Source organism: Tachyglossus aculeatus, chromosome 2, assembly GCF_015852505.1.
Source record: "Tachyglossus aculeatus isolate mTacAcu1 chromosome 2, mTacAcu1.pri, whole genome shotgun sequence".
Classification (NCBI taxonomy): Eukaryota; Metazoa; Chordata; class Mammalia; order Monotremata; family Tachyglossidae; genus Tachyglossus; species Tachyglossus aculeatus.
In genome coordinates this window covers 105758379-105774815 of record NC_052067.1, presented here as the reverse complement: position 1 = coordinate 105774815, position 16437 = coordinate 105758379, and positions in this window count along the sequence as shown.

Below are 16437 nucleotides of genomic sequence, written 5' to 3'. Positions count from 1 at the left end.
ATTTTTTAACCCATATTTTCCATTGGTCCATTCTAGTACAGTCTAATGATGCTGTTGTCAGGGAATTTTCTCTCTTTTTTTGAAATGGAAGTTACCGTGCTTTGACACGTTCTGATGGAATCAGAATATTTGGGAGAAATTAGAATTTAAAGTTTCTCCTAAAAGTTCTGACTTGCAGCTTTACACATTAGTGGTATGAAAGAATCAAAGAACCATGTTTCACTGAGTTCGGTGAACTGATTCTTAATACTTATTGAACATTAATCAGTGGTATTTATTGAGCACTTGCTCTATGCAGAGCACTGCACTGGGCACTTTGGAGAGTACAACAGTTTAGAGGTGAAACCAGACATTAATATGAGTAAATTATGGATATAAGTGCCATGAGGTTGAACATCCACAGATCCCTGACTACAAGGAGGAAGCAGAAGAAGAGAAAAAACCGTCACCAATCCAAAGAGCTAAAAATCCACTTCTGGATTCTCTTCCGTTGCTTAGACATCATTGACATTAGGACCTACACATTCTTGAGGGATAGACCTCTTTATGACCTTCCCTCCATCCCCATGGACTGCATGCAAAATATGCAGTGGGGCTCAGTGGAAAGAACATGGGCTTGGGAGTCGGAGGTCATGGGCTCTGATCCCGGCTTTGCCACTTAGCAGCTGTGTAACTTTAGGCAAGTCACTTAACTTCTCTGTGCCTCAGTTACCTCATCGTGTAAAATGGGGATTAAGATTGTGAGACCCACGTGGGACAACCTGATCACCTTGTATCCCCCAGTGCCTAGAACAGTGCTTGGCACATAGCTAGCGCTTAGCAAATACCGTTATTATTATTATTATTATTATGTTACTGGTTTTATTGCCTTCATTTTAAATCTGCCTCTTGGTCTCTCTCAATCTTTGAAGGCTTCATGCAAGTATAGCAACCTCTTCCCTAATTGCTACTTCCCAAGCTGATCTCTCTGCTCCTGTTGTTTTCAAAATCCCACTGTGGTATCACCATTGTTTGAGACTATGTTTCACTGAGTCTTTGAAATGTTTGGTTTGGCTTCCTTGTCCACATATGTCCTCTTTCAAGTCACCGTAGAGTAGCTGTTAAGCTGCTTCTCTTGAGAAGCAGCATAGTCTAGTGGATAAAGCACGGGATTGGGAGTCAGAAGGACCTGGGTTCTAATTCCAGCCCTGCCACTTGTCTGCTGTGTGACCTTGGGCAAGTCACTTCACTTCTCTATGCCTCAGTTACCTCATCTGGAAAATGGGGATATAAGACTGTGAGCCCCATGCAGGACGGGGACTGTGTCCAACCTGACAAACTTGTATCTACCCCAGCCCCTAGTACAGTGCCTGTCTCATAGTAAGCACTTAACAAATACCATAAAAAAAGAAGAAGAATTGTGATAGCTGTTAAGCAGTTATATTATGAGTTAAATACTGTGCCAGTGCTGGGAGGGATAGAATCTAATCGGGTCAGACACACTTCCAGACCCACATCAGGCTCACAGTCTATTAAGGAGACTTAATTTACCTATAATTTATTTATTTATATTAAAGTCTGCCTCCCCCTCTAGACTCTTAGCTTGCTGTGGACAGGCAATGTATCTACCAACTCTGTTTTGTTCTAATAATAATAATGATGGTATTTGTTAAGCCCTTACTATGTGCAAAGCACTGTTCTAAGTGGTAGGGGAATACAAGGTGATCAGGTTGTCCCACGTGGGGCTCACAGTCTTTATCCCCATTTCACAGATGAGGTAACTGAGTCACAGAGAAGTTAAGTGGTTTGCCCAAGGTCACACAGCTGACAAGTGGTGGAGCCGGGATTCGAACCCATGACCTCTGACTCCCAAGCCCGGGCTCTTTCCACTGAGCCACGCTGCTTCTCTACTCTCCCAAGCACTTAGTACAGTGCTCTGAACACAGTAAGTGTTAAATAAATGTGATTGATGGATTAATGGATTGAGAAAAGGTATTTCTTCCCCATTTTCTAGATGAAGAAATTGCAGCACAGAGAAGTTAAGTGTCTTCCCACCCAAAGTCACATAGCAGGCAAGCAGAAGAGCCAGGATGAAAATACAGGGCCTTTGACTCTGCCCACTAAGCCCTGCTGCTTCTCAGCTCCTTGGGCACTTTTCCGTGGTCCATTCTCTTTGCATGTTCCATCCAGTGAAGTTGTATTGTGATGAGCATTGTTCGGTGCTGGAAGGCCTACTTGATTCCTGGACAGGACTCAGCAGGTGTGGCACATTAGAGCCCCCCAATTAATATTAATCTAGTTTGTAATTGCAATCCCTCAACTGATAGCTTCTCTGGCCCAAAGATGAGAATTATTTATTTATACTAATGTCTATCTCCCTATCTAGACTGTAAGCTCGTTATGGACAAGGAAGTGTGTCTGTTAGTTCTGTTGTATTGAACTCTCCCAAACACTCAGTATCACACTCAGCTCATAGTAAGCTGTTAATAAATAGGATTGATTGAATTTTTGCCTCTGATAATGCTATTAATTTAGATGTGGTCCCATATTGCAAATGCAATTCAATCCTAGATCTTTATCCTATATTGCAAATGCAATTCAATCCTAGATCTTTACCCTAAAGTATCCATCTACCTCATTGTCAATCAATCAATCAATCAATCAATCGTATTTATTGAGCACTTACAGTGTGCAGAGCACTGTACTAAGCGCTTGGGAAGTACAAGTTGGCAACATAGACTGTCCCTACCCAACAGTGGGCTCACAGTCTCTAAGTGTAATGGCAAAGAGTAAATTCAGTGGCTCTAAAGTGTACACTTTAAATACAACCAATTTTAAAGGTGGATGCAGGGTCCTCAAACACTTGGGAACAGTGATTCAATTTTTGCTGTAGTTTGAGAAGAGATGTGTGGTCTTTCTGAATTTCAATTCTTCACACATCATTTTTCTTAGGAATCTTCTCAATGGCAGCAGTGTGTGCAGTAGGGAATTCTGCCCATAAACATTTCCAAATACGTGTCCAAGCATGAAGCCCCCCTGCTTGGTTTGGCTTAAATTCTAATTATGCTAATTGCTAAAATAGAATAGGGATTTCCTTTCCTCATCATTAAAGGATGTAGCCCAAGCCATACCAGGCCAAATTATCCTGCCACAGAGATGCAGACTCTTTAATTGCTTAATGTGTAGGCTACAGGTTAATGGACTCCTGGGAGCAAGGAGTGAATGAGTGGGGAAGAGGAGGCTGAGAGATGAGTTTGTCCCAAGTTACCAAAAGAAAGGAGTTTGTCCTTTTTCAAATATATGAATGACAGTGTTTGTAGCTATGCTCCCAAGCACTTGAGAAGTTTCTAGAAAATAGAGATTTTCAACTGATTTCCCTAAGCAAAGCTGACCTTTTTCCTCTACTTTCCCACTAAGGCTCTTGTTACTCTCCATCCCAGCAATGCAGTGAGTGAGAAGCAGGGTGGCCTAGTGAAAGGAGCACAGGTTTAGAAATCAGAAGACCTGAGTGCTAATCCCAGTTCTGCCATTTGCTTGCTGTGCGACCTTGCAAGCCACTTAACTTCTCTGTGCCCATTCACTTATTCACTCATTCAATTGTATTTATTGAGCACTTACTGTGTGCAAAGCACTCTACTAAGCACTTAGGAAAATACAACACAACAACAAATAGTGGCATTCCCTGCCCACAAGGAGCTTACAGTCTAGAGGAGGGGAGGCAGACATCTAAACAAATAAATAAAATTACAGATATGTACATAAGTGCTGTGAGGCTGGGAGGTGGGAAGACCAGAGGGAGCAAGTTAGGGCGATGAAGAAGGACGTGGGAGATGAGGAAAAGTGGGGCTGAGTCTGGGAAGGCCTCTTGGAGTCTCTATATGTTGCCAACTTGTACTTCCCAAGTGCTTGGTACAGTGCTCTGCACACAGAAAGTGCTCAATAAATACGATTGAATGAATGAATGAATGAATGAATGAATGAATTGCTTTCAATAAGATTTGAAGTGGGGGAGAGTAATGTCTGTCTGATTTGAGGAGGAGGGGGTTTTCCAGGCCAGAAGCAAGATGTGGGGTAGGGGTCAGAAGTGAGACAGGTGAGATGGAGGCACAGTGAGGTTAGCACTGGAGGAGCGAAGTGTGCGGACGGGGTTGTAGAAGGAGAGAAGCAAGGTGAGGTAGGAGGGGGCAAGGTGATGGAGTGCTTTGAAGCCTATGGTGATGATTTTTGTTTGCTTTGGAGGTGGATGGGCAACCACTGGAGTTTTTTGAGGAGTGGGGTGACATGTCCTGAACGTTTTTATAGAAAAATGATGCGGGCTGCCGAGTGAAGTATGGATTGAAGTGGGGGAGAGACAGGAGGCTGGGGGGTCAGCAAGGAGGCTGATGCAGTAATCTAGGCAGGAAAGGATGAGTGCCTGGATCAACCTGGTAGCAGTTTGGATGGAGAGGAAAGAGCAGATTTTAGCGATGTTGTGAAGCCTCAGTTTCCTTATCTGTAAAATGGGTATTTAATACCTGTTCTTCCTACTTAGACTGTGAGACATGTTTGGGATAGGGACTGTGCCCGACCAACCTTATTATCTTGTACCTACCCCAGTGGTTAGTATAGTACATACAGTAAATATGTAATAGATACAACAACGATGATGATAATAATAATAATAACCTAATTGAAGTAGGAAATGGACCCACTCTTAGCTACTTCCTGGAGCATCAGCACCATTAATCCTTAAACCCTGAGGTGCCTTAGTGAAGGCATATCTCTTCATAGAAGCCTGACAGCCCATATTTCCTCTTCTCCCATTTCCTTTTGCGTCACCCTTACACTTGGATTTCTCCCCATTTTAACCCTTCCCTTAGCCCCACAGCACTTTTGTACATATCTGTAGTTTAATTATATTAACGTCTATCTCCCCCTATACACTGTAAGATCACTGTGGGCAGGGAACGTGCCTATCAACTCTGTTATACTGTATTCTATCAAATCCTTGGTATAGTGCTCTGCACATATTAAGTTATCAATAAATATGATTGATTGACTGATTGATAGCCCAGGATAAATGGGTTTAAGAAATTCCTACAGTTGGAAAATTCGTTTTTGTGACAATCTGAACAAGGCAAAAGTAGTCTCTAAGCAGCAATTTAACTTGGGTGGGCATTGTGCTGGGCATCAGAGCCATTGTGTGTGGAGTCACATGCCCTGTGTTTGACCTAATAGATCTCTGAAAGGACTTCGATGCCATCATGTCTCTGATTAACATAGAACACATCTATCCTTCCCTCCACCCCAGCTCCTGCTTGACAGAAAGTGTGTGAAGGACACACTGACCAGCTATAATCTCCAATATTCAAATTTGGCAGGCAACTGTCACAGATGAAGTTTATTTTCCACCTGGTTGGCCTTGTGGGTAGAATGATAGCTCCTAGAAAAGTAGAAGAGCCTAACACTCCATTTCAGCCGATCCTTCTTAGTGTCTTTTCAATCAATCAATGATATTTATTGAATGCTTACCATGTGAAGAGCACTGAACTAAGCATTTGGGAGAGTACAGTACAACAATATAACACACATGCTCCCTGCCCATAGTGAGCTTACAGTCTAGAGAGAAAACTGGCACTCTTGCTGGCACTTCTTAACCTCCCACTCTTTAAACTGTGCGCCTCCTGAAAGGCTCTCTGTCCCCTTCTCTTTTTGTTCACTTGCAGAGCTCATCTGTTTCCATGGATTCAACTACGATTTCAACATGAATGACCCATAAATTGACAGCTCTGGCACTGATTTCTCTCTGCAATCCTGCATTTCCGCTTGTATCCAGGATATCTCTACATAGAACTCCTTCCAGCAAGTTCATTGTGTCCAAAATGGAATTCTGCATGTTTCTTCTCAAATCCTCTCCTCCACCTAACTTCGCCATCATAGTCTACTATTAATTCATCATCCTCCCTATCTCTAAAGCCTGTAACCAGTGTTTGACGACGACTCCTCCTTATTCAACTCCTATATTCAATCTTTTGCCCTTTCATATCCCTGCTTGACTACTACATTAGCCTTCTCTCTGATTTCCTAGTCTCCAGTCTATCCTCTTTCCAGTCCACATGTCACTCAGCTGGATCAGTTTCTTCTAAAACGTATTTCTGCACATGTCACCTCAATCTTCAAAACCTTCAGTGCTTGTTTAATCCTCCCTTCGTCAAGCAGAAACTCCTGACCTCTGGCTTTTAGGATCTCAGTCAATCAATAAATAATATTTATTGAGCGCTTACCATGAGCAGACCACTGTGCTAAGCTCTTGGGAGAATACTACAGAAGTATCAGACATGTTCACTGCCCATACAGAGTTTACAGTCTAGAGAGCTTTCTCTCCCATACTTATCCACTTTCCCACTACACTCCAGCGGACATTCTTCTCAAGCTAAGCTACTCTCTGTGTCTCCTTGTAGTTTTTCCCTATTCATGGCCTCCTTCCTGCCTGGAACTCCTTCCTTTATATCTGGTAGACTACTCTGCTGTCCATATTCAAAGTCCTTCTGAAATTTTATCTCCTCAGAGAGACCTTCCCTGATTAACATCCTTCCCCACCTTTTATTTCCTCTGCCATATTTACACCCTTGCGCCACCTAAGCATTCAAGTACTCACAACTGTTATAGTACTTATATACAGATCATTATACTCTATTACTTTCTCCTACCTGTAATTTGTTTAATGTTTGTCATGATATATTTTACAGTATTTGGAGGCAGGGATTATGTCTACAAAGCCCACTGCACTCCTCCAGACATATAGGACAATGACTGATTGACTGTCAATCATTTCTCTGCAAATAAGGGCAACCCCTTCTAGAAGTTGCAGCCAGGCTAGTAAGCCAGCCACAAACACATGGATTTCTTGCATTTACACCCAGTCTTACCTGAGCTATTGCCATTCTCCCATTCTTGATTGTCCTGGGCCTTTTTCCTGCAGGCTGGAAGCTCTTGGTGTTTGCACCTGGTTGCTTCATATCAAGTTTCTAATACTTGTAAACACTCTATATCTCTATTCGGTGTAGACAGTCTTGAGCCTTCTTCTAGAGCCAGTCTTGAAGGAAGGGGCTTTCAGTCTGCTCTCAGAAGTACTTCCAACTGTGATTCAGTCATCAGCTCCCAGTGACTCCCAGTTTTTAACTAGTTATAATATTTATTAGGCCTTTACTACTTGTGAAACCGCTGTGCTAAGTGCTGGGGTAGATGCACAGTAATCAGATCAAAGTCTAGGCTCATAAATCTATGAGGTCGAGAGAAGGAAGTATCTTACAGAAGGAAACTGAGGCCCAGAGAGGTTAAACTGTGTGACTTTGGGCAAGTCACTTAACTTCTCAGACTTGGTTACCTCATCTGTAAAATGGGGATTAAGATTATGAGCCCCACGTGGGACAACCTTAACACCTTGTATCTACCCCAGCACTTAGAACAGTGCATGGCACGTAATAAGCACTTTACAAATACTATTATTATTATTATTATGTGCCCTTCTAAAGTCACACTGCAGGCCAGTAGCATATCTGGGCCTAGAACATACCTCTTCGGTTGGTTCTGCTTCTTATAGCTGGCTCCCTGTCCCTTTCCCAGTGTTTTGGCCTAGCTTCAAAGTGTTCCCCTAGATGTTAACAAAGGATCAGTTTTTCTCAGTTTCCAGTCTTCACTGGCCTAGGTGGAACTCATTGAAAGTCCATTCTCTCCTTTTCTTAGGCATAGAACTAAGTACAGTGTGTCCATCCCTCTCCCCAACCCTAGGACTGACTGAGGGAGAGGAACATTTCCATCTTTTCTCTGTCCTTACACCTCTTACGCTCTGAGTATCCTTTATTCATTCACTCAATTGCAATTTTTGAGCCCTTACTGAGTGCAGAGCACTGTACTAAGCACATTATACAGACCCTAGAGTCAAGGGAAGTTGTGAGAGAGGTGGGGTCCAGAATCATTAAATCTTCTGGGAAGCTAATGATGATGGAGTCTCTCCCATCAGGAACAATGGAAAAGCCTCAGGCTTGGAACTTCAGAAATTAGCACTCAGTCATCATCATCATCATCAATCGTATTTATTGAGCGCTTACTGTGTGCACAGCACTGTACTAAGCACTTGGGAAGTACAAATTAGCAACATATAGAGACAGTCCCTACCCAACAGTAGGCTCACAGTCTAAAAGGGGGAGACAAAACCAAACATACTACAAAATAAAATAGAATAGATATGTACAAGTAAAATAAATACATAAATAGAGTAATAAATATGTACAAACATATATACAGGTGCTGTGGGGAAGGGAAGGAGGTAAAATGGAGGGATGGGGGGACGAGGGGGAGAGGAAGGGAGGGGCTCAGTCTGGGAAGGCCTCCTGGAGAAGGTGAGCTCTCAGTAGGGCCTTGAAGGGAGGAAGAGAGCTAGCTTGGCGGATGGGCAGAGGGAGGGCATTCCAGGCCCGGGGGATGACGTGGGCCGGGGGTCGATGGCGGGACAGGCGAGAACGAGGTACGGTGAGGAGATTAGCGGCAGAGGAGCGGAGGGTGCGGGCTGGGCTGTAGAAGGAGAGAAGGGAGGTGAGGTAGGAGGGGGCGAGGTGATGGACAGCCTTGAAGCCCAGGGTGGGGAGTTTCTGCCTGATCACCTTCTCAATCACCTTGCCCCCTCTGACTATGTGTCTCATTGATTTCCTAGTGCATCCCAGCCAGCACACTTCACTCCTCTAACCCCTGCTTGCTCACTGTGCCCCCATCTTCTCTGTCTCACAGCCATCTCCTTTCCCACATCCTCCCTCCGGCCTGAAACTCCCATCCCCTCCACATGTGCCAGACTACCACTCTCCCCACTTTCAAAGCCTTATTAAGGATACATCCCTTCCAAGAGAGCTTCCCCAGTCAAGCTCTCTTTTCTTTAACTCTCCCTTCTGCATCATCTATGCACTTGGATCTGTACCCCACCCTCAGTCCCACACCGTTTATGCACATATCTGCAAATAATTTGCTTATATTAATGTCTGTCTCCCCCTCTAGATTGTAAGCTCATCGTGGGCACCAAATCTGTTGTATTGCATTCTCTCAAGCATTTAGTAGAATGGCTCAGTGGAAAGAGGTCATGGGTTCTAATCCTGGCTCTGTCACTTGTCAGCTGTGTGACTCTGGGAAAGTCACTTAACTTCTCTGTGCCTCAGTTACCTCATCTGTAAAATGGGAATTAAGACTGTGAGCCCCACATGGGCCAACCTGATTACTTTGTATTTCCCCCAGTGCTTAGAACAGTGCTTGGCATATGGTAAGCGCTTAACAAATACCATCATCATTTAGTACAGTGCTTTGCAAACAGTATGAACTCAATAGATAACTTTGATTGATTGATAATGGAAATGAGTACCCAAGAGGAGGAATTTATTAAAGTCTTTTTGTTGTTGTTGTTTTGTTTTGGTATATGTTAAGTACCAGGCACTGTATTGAATGCTGCGGTAGACACAAGTTTGGACACAGTCCATGTCCCACATCTGGCTCACAGTCTTAATTCCCATTTTACAGATGAGGGAACTAAGGTACAGAGACGTTAAGTAACTTGCCCTAGGTCACACAGCTGACAAGTATTCATTCATTCATTCAATCGTATTTATTGAGCGCTTACTGTGTGCAGAGCACTGTACTAAGCACTTAGGAAGTACAAGTTGGTAACATATAGAGACAGTCCCTACCCAACAATGGGCTCACAGTCTAGAAGGGGGAGACAGAAAACAAAACAAAACATGTGGACAGGTGTCAAGTCACCAGAATAACTAAAAATACAGCTAGATACACATCATTAACAAAATAAATGGAATAGTAAATATGTACACATAAAATAGAGTAATAAATCTGTACAAACATATATACAGGTGCTGTGGGGAGGGGAAGGAGGTAGGGCAGGGGGGATGGGGAGGAGGAAAGGAAAAAGGAGGCTCAGTTTGGGAAAGCCTCCTGGAGGAGGTGAGCTCTCAGTAGGGCTTTGAAAGGAGGAAGAGAGCTAGCTTGGCGGGTGTGCGGAGGGAGGGCATTCCAGGGGTCAACGGCGGGACAAGCGATAACGAGGTGCAGTGAGGAGGGTAGCGGCAGAGGAACAGAGGGTGCGGGCTCTCCAAGTAGCAGAATAGGGATGGCCCATGCTCTAATGATAGTAATTTGAATAGTACCACGGTTACTTCTCTGAAAGTCATGTTATTAAATAATAATAATAATAGTAATAATCATACTAATAATATTTGTGCTCTGCACATAGTGAGCGCTCAATAAATACGATTGATGATGATTTGTTAAGCTCTTACTATATGTCAAGCACTGTTCTCCACACTGGGTTAGCTACAAGTTAATTAGGTCAGGCACAGTCCCTGTACAACTTGGGTGTGGTCAGAATCTAAATAAAAGAGAGAACAAGTATTGAATTCTAATTTTGCAGTTGAGGAAACTGAAGTATTGAGAAGCTAAGTGAATTGCCCAAGGTGACACAGCAGGCTAGTGGCAGAGCAGGGATTAGAACCCAGGTTTTCTGACTCCTAAACCCGTGTTCTTTCCACTAATCACCCTTCTCCCATCATGACCTTAGGTAAAATCAGCAAGTAGGATGGCAGAGAACAAATTGTTTTGGGGCATTTTTATGTGCAAGACCTATTTCCAGAGGAAGAGACCATAACATATTACTGATCCTGTACCAGAGTATATAGAACAACAGTTGGTTGTCAGGGTAGTTTCACCACTCACAGTAGCCAGCTACTTTTAGGATTCCTGCTGGGTCTGCCTGCCTACCATGGAGACACTGTAGGTCTTAAGTTTTCAATCTTCACCACAGTGTTATTGACCCTGAAGGCAGAACAGGGAGTAGAACACTTGTCTCCTGACTCCAGGAATCACACTCTTTCCATGGATCCAATTCTGGATTTGGGAAGCCTGGGGTGGAAAGCAGGATTCATCAGGGAGGATTCAGGTCCACATGGGCATATAAACCGTCCACATGGGCATGCAAACCTTGAAGCATGACACCAACTTCATACTTTCCAGTCCTCTCATGTTGAATTTGAAATAAACTGCTTGGAGCAAATCTCCTTGTTTACTATCTGTCAGTTGGATAATTCACAACATAGTGATGTCTATCCAAATCCATCTTTAGCACCCTTGTGTAATGCTTTCCTATTCTCAGTCCCTGTGAACGTAAGTATATTTTTATTTCTATATTCAATTATTTCAATCAATCAATGATATTTATTGAGCTCTTACTGTGTGTAAAGCATGATAGTAAACATTTATCTATGTATTTCATCCTGATATATTTGTATCATTTCCTTTATACCCTTAATAATAATAATAATAATAATATTTGTTAAGCACTTACTATGTGCCAAGCACTGTTCTAAGCACTGGGGTAAATACAAGGTAATCAGGTTGTCCCATGTGGGGCTCACAATCCCAATCCCCATTTTACAGATGAAGTAACTGAGGCACAGAGAAGTTAAATGACTTGCCCAATGTCACACAGCAGACAAGTGGGGAAATGGGGATTAGAACCCATGATCTCTGACTCCCAAGCTCGTGCTCTTTCCACTAAGCCACACCTTGTTCTCCCTCCTGCCTTTCTATTGATAAATAAGTTTTGTCTGTCTCTTTCATTAGATTTTAAATTACTTGGGGATGGAGAACACCTGTTCCAATTCTACTGTACTCTCCCAAACACTTAATCAATCAACTGTATTTATTGAGTGCTTACATGCTTACCATGTGCATAGTAAGGAGAGTACAATATAACAAGCACATTTCCTGTTCCACAAGAGTTTAGTCTAGTACATCTAGTACACTCGAGGCTTAGTAAATTCCACCGACTGACTGATTTTCATGAGACTCACTTGCATTATTTAGTAACAAGAAAAAGCCATTTAAATTTACAATAACAGAGAAGGTTCAAAAGAGGAATAGAGTTCACAGTGGAGTACTTAACTGATTACCTAGACAAAATAACAATATTAAGGGGCATTTCAAAGCTAGGATAATTACAGTACACAGACTGAAATGGAAACATGCTATTGAGATGAAAACACATTCCACAGAATCTCAAATGAAGTAACAATTTGCCCAGCAACTTCAGAAAGCTTTGGTTATGGAAAATAAAAGAATATTTAAAGTGTAACATGAATTTGAAATATGCTTTAAGGCACATCCTCCCATTACTTCCCCTCCCATTAGAGTGTCAGAGCCGTGTACCATCCTCTTCAGTATCCCTGAAGCTTTCATGACTTTAGATTTCAAAGCTACAGGTGGTCTACAAGTGCTCCACTTCAAAGCCATTTTTGATTAAATGAAACAATGTTTGTATAAGATGAACCCCAGATCTTTGAACTTTTCCTGTTCAATTCATCCCACAAAGGTTCAATTAGAGGAGATCAGAAGACACTGTGCCATGTACAATCTCCATATGTCACTCAACTTTGTCTTTTCAAATAACCTCAATATAAAAACAGGGACAAAACTCTATCTTGAGAATGCAACAACAATAATAATACAAAAACCTCTTTTAAATAGACTATCTCCTTTGCAGATAAACAAGGAGACCCCATAAGCACTCTTTTGAATGCATTTTTGGGCTTCTGTATAACTTCGATTCACTGTCTCTTTCTATTGATAACCCACACTTATTGCCAATAAAATTTCCAGCCAAGAGGACGCTTGTTTTTGTGAATCTTTGTATCTGTGACTGAAGCTTATTTAACTTATGTATCTTGTGGTTTTGCCTTCGGTGAAAGAAAAACTGATCCTAACAGTTTTAAACTTGTTAATTCATGCCATATGTCACAAAACCAGTCTCCATATGGTGCAACACCACCTTATATTTACAGGGTACTGCTTTTCAAAACATTATTCTAAAAGCTGTATTTGCCCCAGAGTTAACATGTGGTATCCTGTGTTTTTGAATATCATGTTTTAGCATATCTCAGCCTTCTTAATCTCATGCTGATGTAGCAAAAACACACTGATTATTAAAAAGTAATTACAGCCTTTTTATTGGCCAAAATGTGCTAATCAAGTCCTTAAGAAGGAAAATATGCTAAAAAGGACTACTTGTAGCAAATCCTTGGTTTTCAAATGTGGCAAAAAAAAAATAATAAAATGGAAAAGGAAGCAGGGAAAGAAAAAAACTAAAATCACCCCTTTGAAATTTCTGGCAAAAAGCACTTCCATTGTCCAATACATTAAAGATATTCTCCCTTCGTCTTCTCCAAAATTTCTACATCTTCAGATAGATTAGTCCACAAACCTTTTTAAAAAGCTTTGTTTGAGCCACAGAGCCTGAACTCAATTGGCATGGTCTAGCTGGTCAATGCACTTAGGATGAAGAAGATGAAAAATACTGTTTATGTCAGGCTCGGTCATAGCATGGAGATCCATATTTTGACTCTCAGCTTTTGATCTTTGTCAAGGTTCGGTGTTTACCTACTTATGAAGGAAATATCATTCTCCTGCTCCCTTGATTGAGTTTGCCATTTTAAAAAAATTCTTTCTTATGCAATTTCCCGAATCTCTGTAATTCTCAGAGACACTTTCTATTTGATCTGGCCAATCAGAAAATGGCTTTTCCTTTCACTTTAGGATCACATGTATATAAAATAAATGAACAAGCTGGACATTTAATGCCAAGACAATTACTGATTAATTTTAAATTGTTGCAAAATTTTAATCATCGTATACTATAATATTCATATGATCATTGATATATTTTAATCTTGAAACTTCTACGAGAGAACAAATTTTTTAGAGTCAAACCCAGGGCTGTTGAATCAGAGACTAAATTAGAAAGAAAACGGCCTTAGCATCCATCTCTTCGCATTTACATTTCCACCGAATATGTTTTAAGAAATTCCTAACTTTGAAATCAGGCCTGGCAAAACTGGAAGGGAAAGCCACTCTCATTCAAAGGTTTGGCAAGGCTCATAAATGAATAGCTACTGCTAGTCTGCAAGACATCCATGTGCACAAGAAGCAAACCCAGAAGCTTTACAAATTAAAAACATGCCCAAGTGAATGAAATGGTTCAATGTATTATAAGACTGCCTTAAAAAAATGTGCTCAATGGTCTCCCAGTTAGATTAAGCTACCAACCAAGTCATTCACAGTATACAATACCTTTTAATACGGCAGCCTATGAATGATTGGTGTAAGAATGATGTATTGTCTAATACTTGAATACATTCCTAAGAAAATGAACTCACCACAGAAACTAAATTCAAGATTGAAGCTGAAGATAAGTGCTAATGTAGCCCTATTTGTTAAAAACCCAAACCCAAATAGCCCGCCAAATGATATATTACCTCAGCCATTTCAGGATGACCCTGGTTAAGACTGAGAAATAATAATATAGTCTGATTTACAACTGCCGATGGACCAGGAGATTACTTCAGCCAGAGAAGGTGTCCTTTCAGATATCAGCTGAGTTAAGTTTCTCCTTGTGCGATTCAGCAGCAGAACATTTGCCAGTTTCACCAGTTTCATTAGCTGTGAAAGCATGAGGTTTAATGGTTGCCTCATTATGAATGAGCAGGGTAACCTCTTACAAATGGGTATGAATCCCTTTAAAGACCTTAACTCCTGCAGCTTTTTTTTTTTCCCCTTTCTTTGAGTAGGGCCTACTGATCTCAATAACCCGTTACGCCTCAAAGGCCATAGAGGAAGCCTGAAGGTTTCTATTTTTGAAGCAGAAAAGAGCCTACTTACACTTTTTGGAAATCGCAAGGAATATTTTTTTAAAATTTAGTTTCCTGAAAAGATACTGCACGAAATTCTCCATGTTGTGAGGGCATGTGAGCTACACAACATATTAGCTTTTAGTCTTGAATGATATGTGTTACCTTAATTTAGGAATAAAAACATATTATCCTAATTAAATATTGTAATTGCACATTCTTGGCCTGTTGTTATCAGGAAACATCTGGTTTTACCACAGAATAGCTTTGTAAGAGCAACTTGAGTACAATACAATGTTGAGTTTAAGTCTGTACAGTATGCAGCATGATTCTCACAGACTTTACATGGAGGATGGCAGCCGACAGAATTTCTGGCAAATTCAACTGCAGCTGGAAAGTTACTAAATTATCTCCTAACAAGCTGAGTCACTTAGGACATATTAGGTTAACTGACCATCAGCAGTAATTCCACAAGATAAATTACACATATTGAATTGTCCCCTAGGCTTCAGCTGCTGATAAATAATTAATAGCACAGAAGTAAAATGAAGTTGTAAATGGCATTTTTATCAAGGCTGTTTCAAAGAGTCTCCTTTTTAAAAAGTTTATCCTGTGAAGTTGCAGTTAGGGTAGAGATGACAAAATAATAGAGATAATAAAACATAAATCAGTTCCTTTAGTATTAAATAAGAGATTGTGTCTCATTAAAGCATATAAAGCCATAAATGAAATCTCAGCTGTAGATTTTTTTTCCTTTTTAATTATGTTTTCCTCTTTGGAATTTAAAGTTTCATTTCAAATGAATGAGTACATTTACACATTAACAATGCACTTCAGGTTCTTGTTCAAAAAAACACAGTTTCACTTAGTGATTTTTTTCAAATAATGTTGTAATATTAATGATATTGAAGAAAATGGATACTGGATTTAACATCCTAGAGGGAAAATGGGAGAACAGTTACCATGTCTCTTATATTGATTTTAAGAGGAATTTATTATAAAAGTTCAAGATGCAGATATTCTAGAATGAAGCAGACATCAGAAGGATTACAATTAAAAGTGACAGGATTTTTTAAAAGAGCAAAAATAAATATAAAACTTAACCAAAATGATATAATCATACCCTTTATGGCCTGGTCTAATTTTGATAGTTTGATTATTTTTAAGGCTATCCCAAATTATATTTAATCAAACCATTTTACTATTACTTTGAAGAAGAATTACCTTTCATCTACAATGGCAATTAGGTAATTCATTACAGATCTCAACTAAATGAAAAGCTTTTCAATAAAGTATAACAGCTACATCATAAGTATTGTACCCCAAATATACTAGAAAGCTGAAATAATCCTATGATACTTTACGAAAAAAAGTTGTACAGTGCAAGTAATTTATGATGATGATGATGATGATGGTATTTGTTAAGAGCTTACTATGTGCCAAGCACTGTTCTAAGCACTGGGCTAAATGCAAGGTAATCAGGTCATCCCACGGGGGGCTCACAGTCTTAATCTCCATTTTACAGATGAGGTAATTGAGGCACAGAGAAGTTAAGTGACTTGCCCAAGGTCGCACTGCAGACAAGCGGCAGAGCCGGAATTAGAACCCACACCCTCTGACTCCCAATCCAAGCTCTTGCCACTATGCCATGCTGCTTGTATTTATTAATTTGTCTGAAAAAACCCTGGTATTTTTCATTTTTTCCTGCCAGAGCCTGCTCCAGAAAAAGATGTTAAATTTATGATTT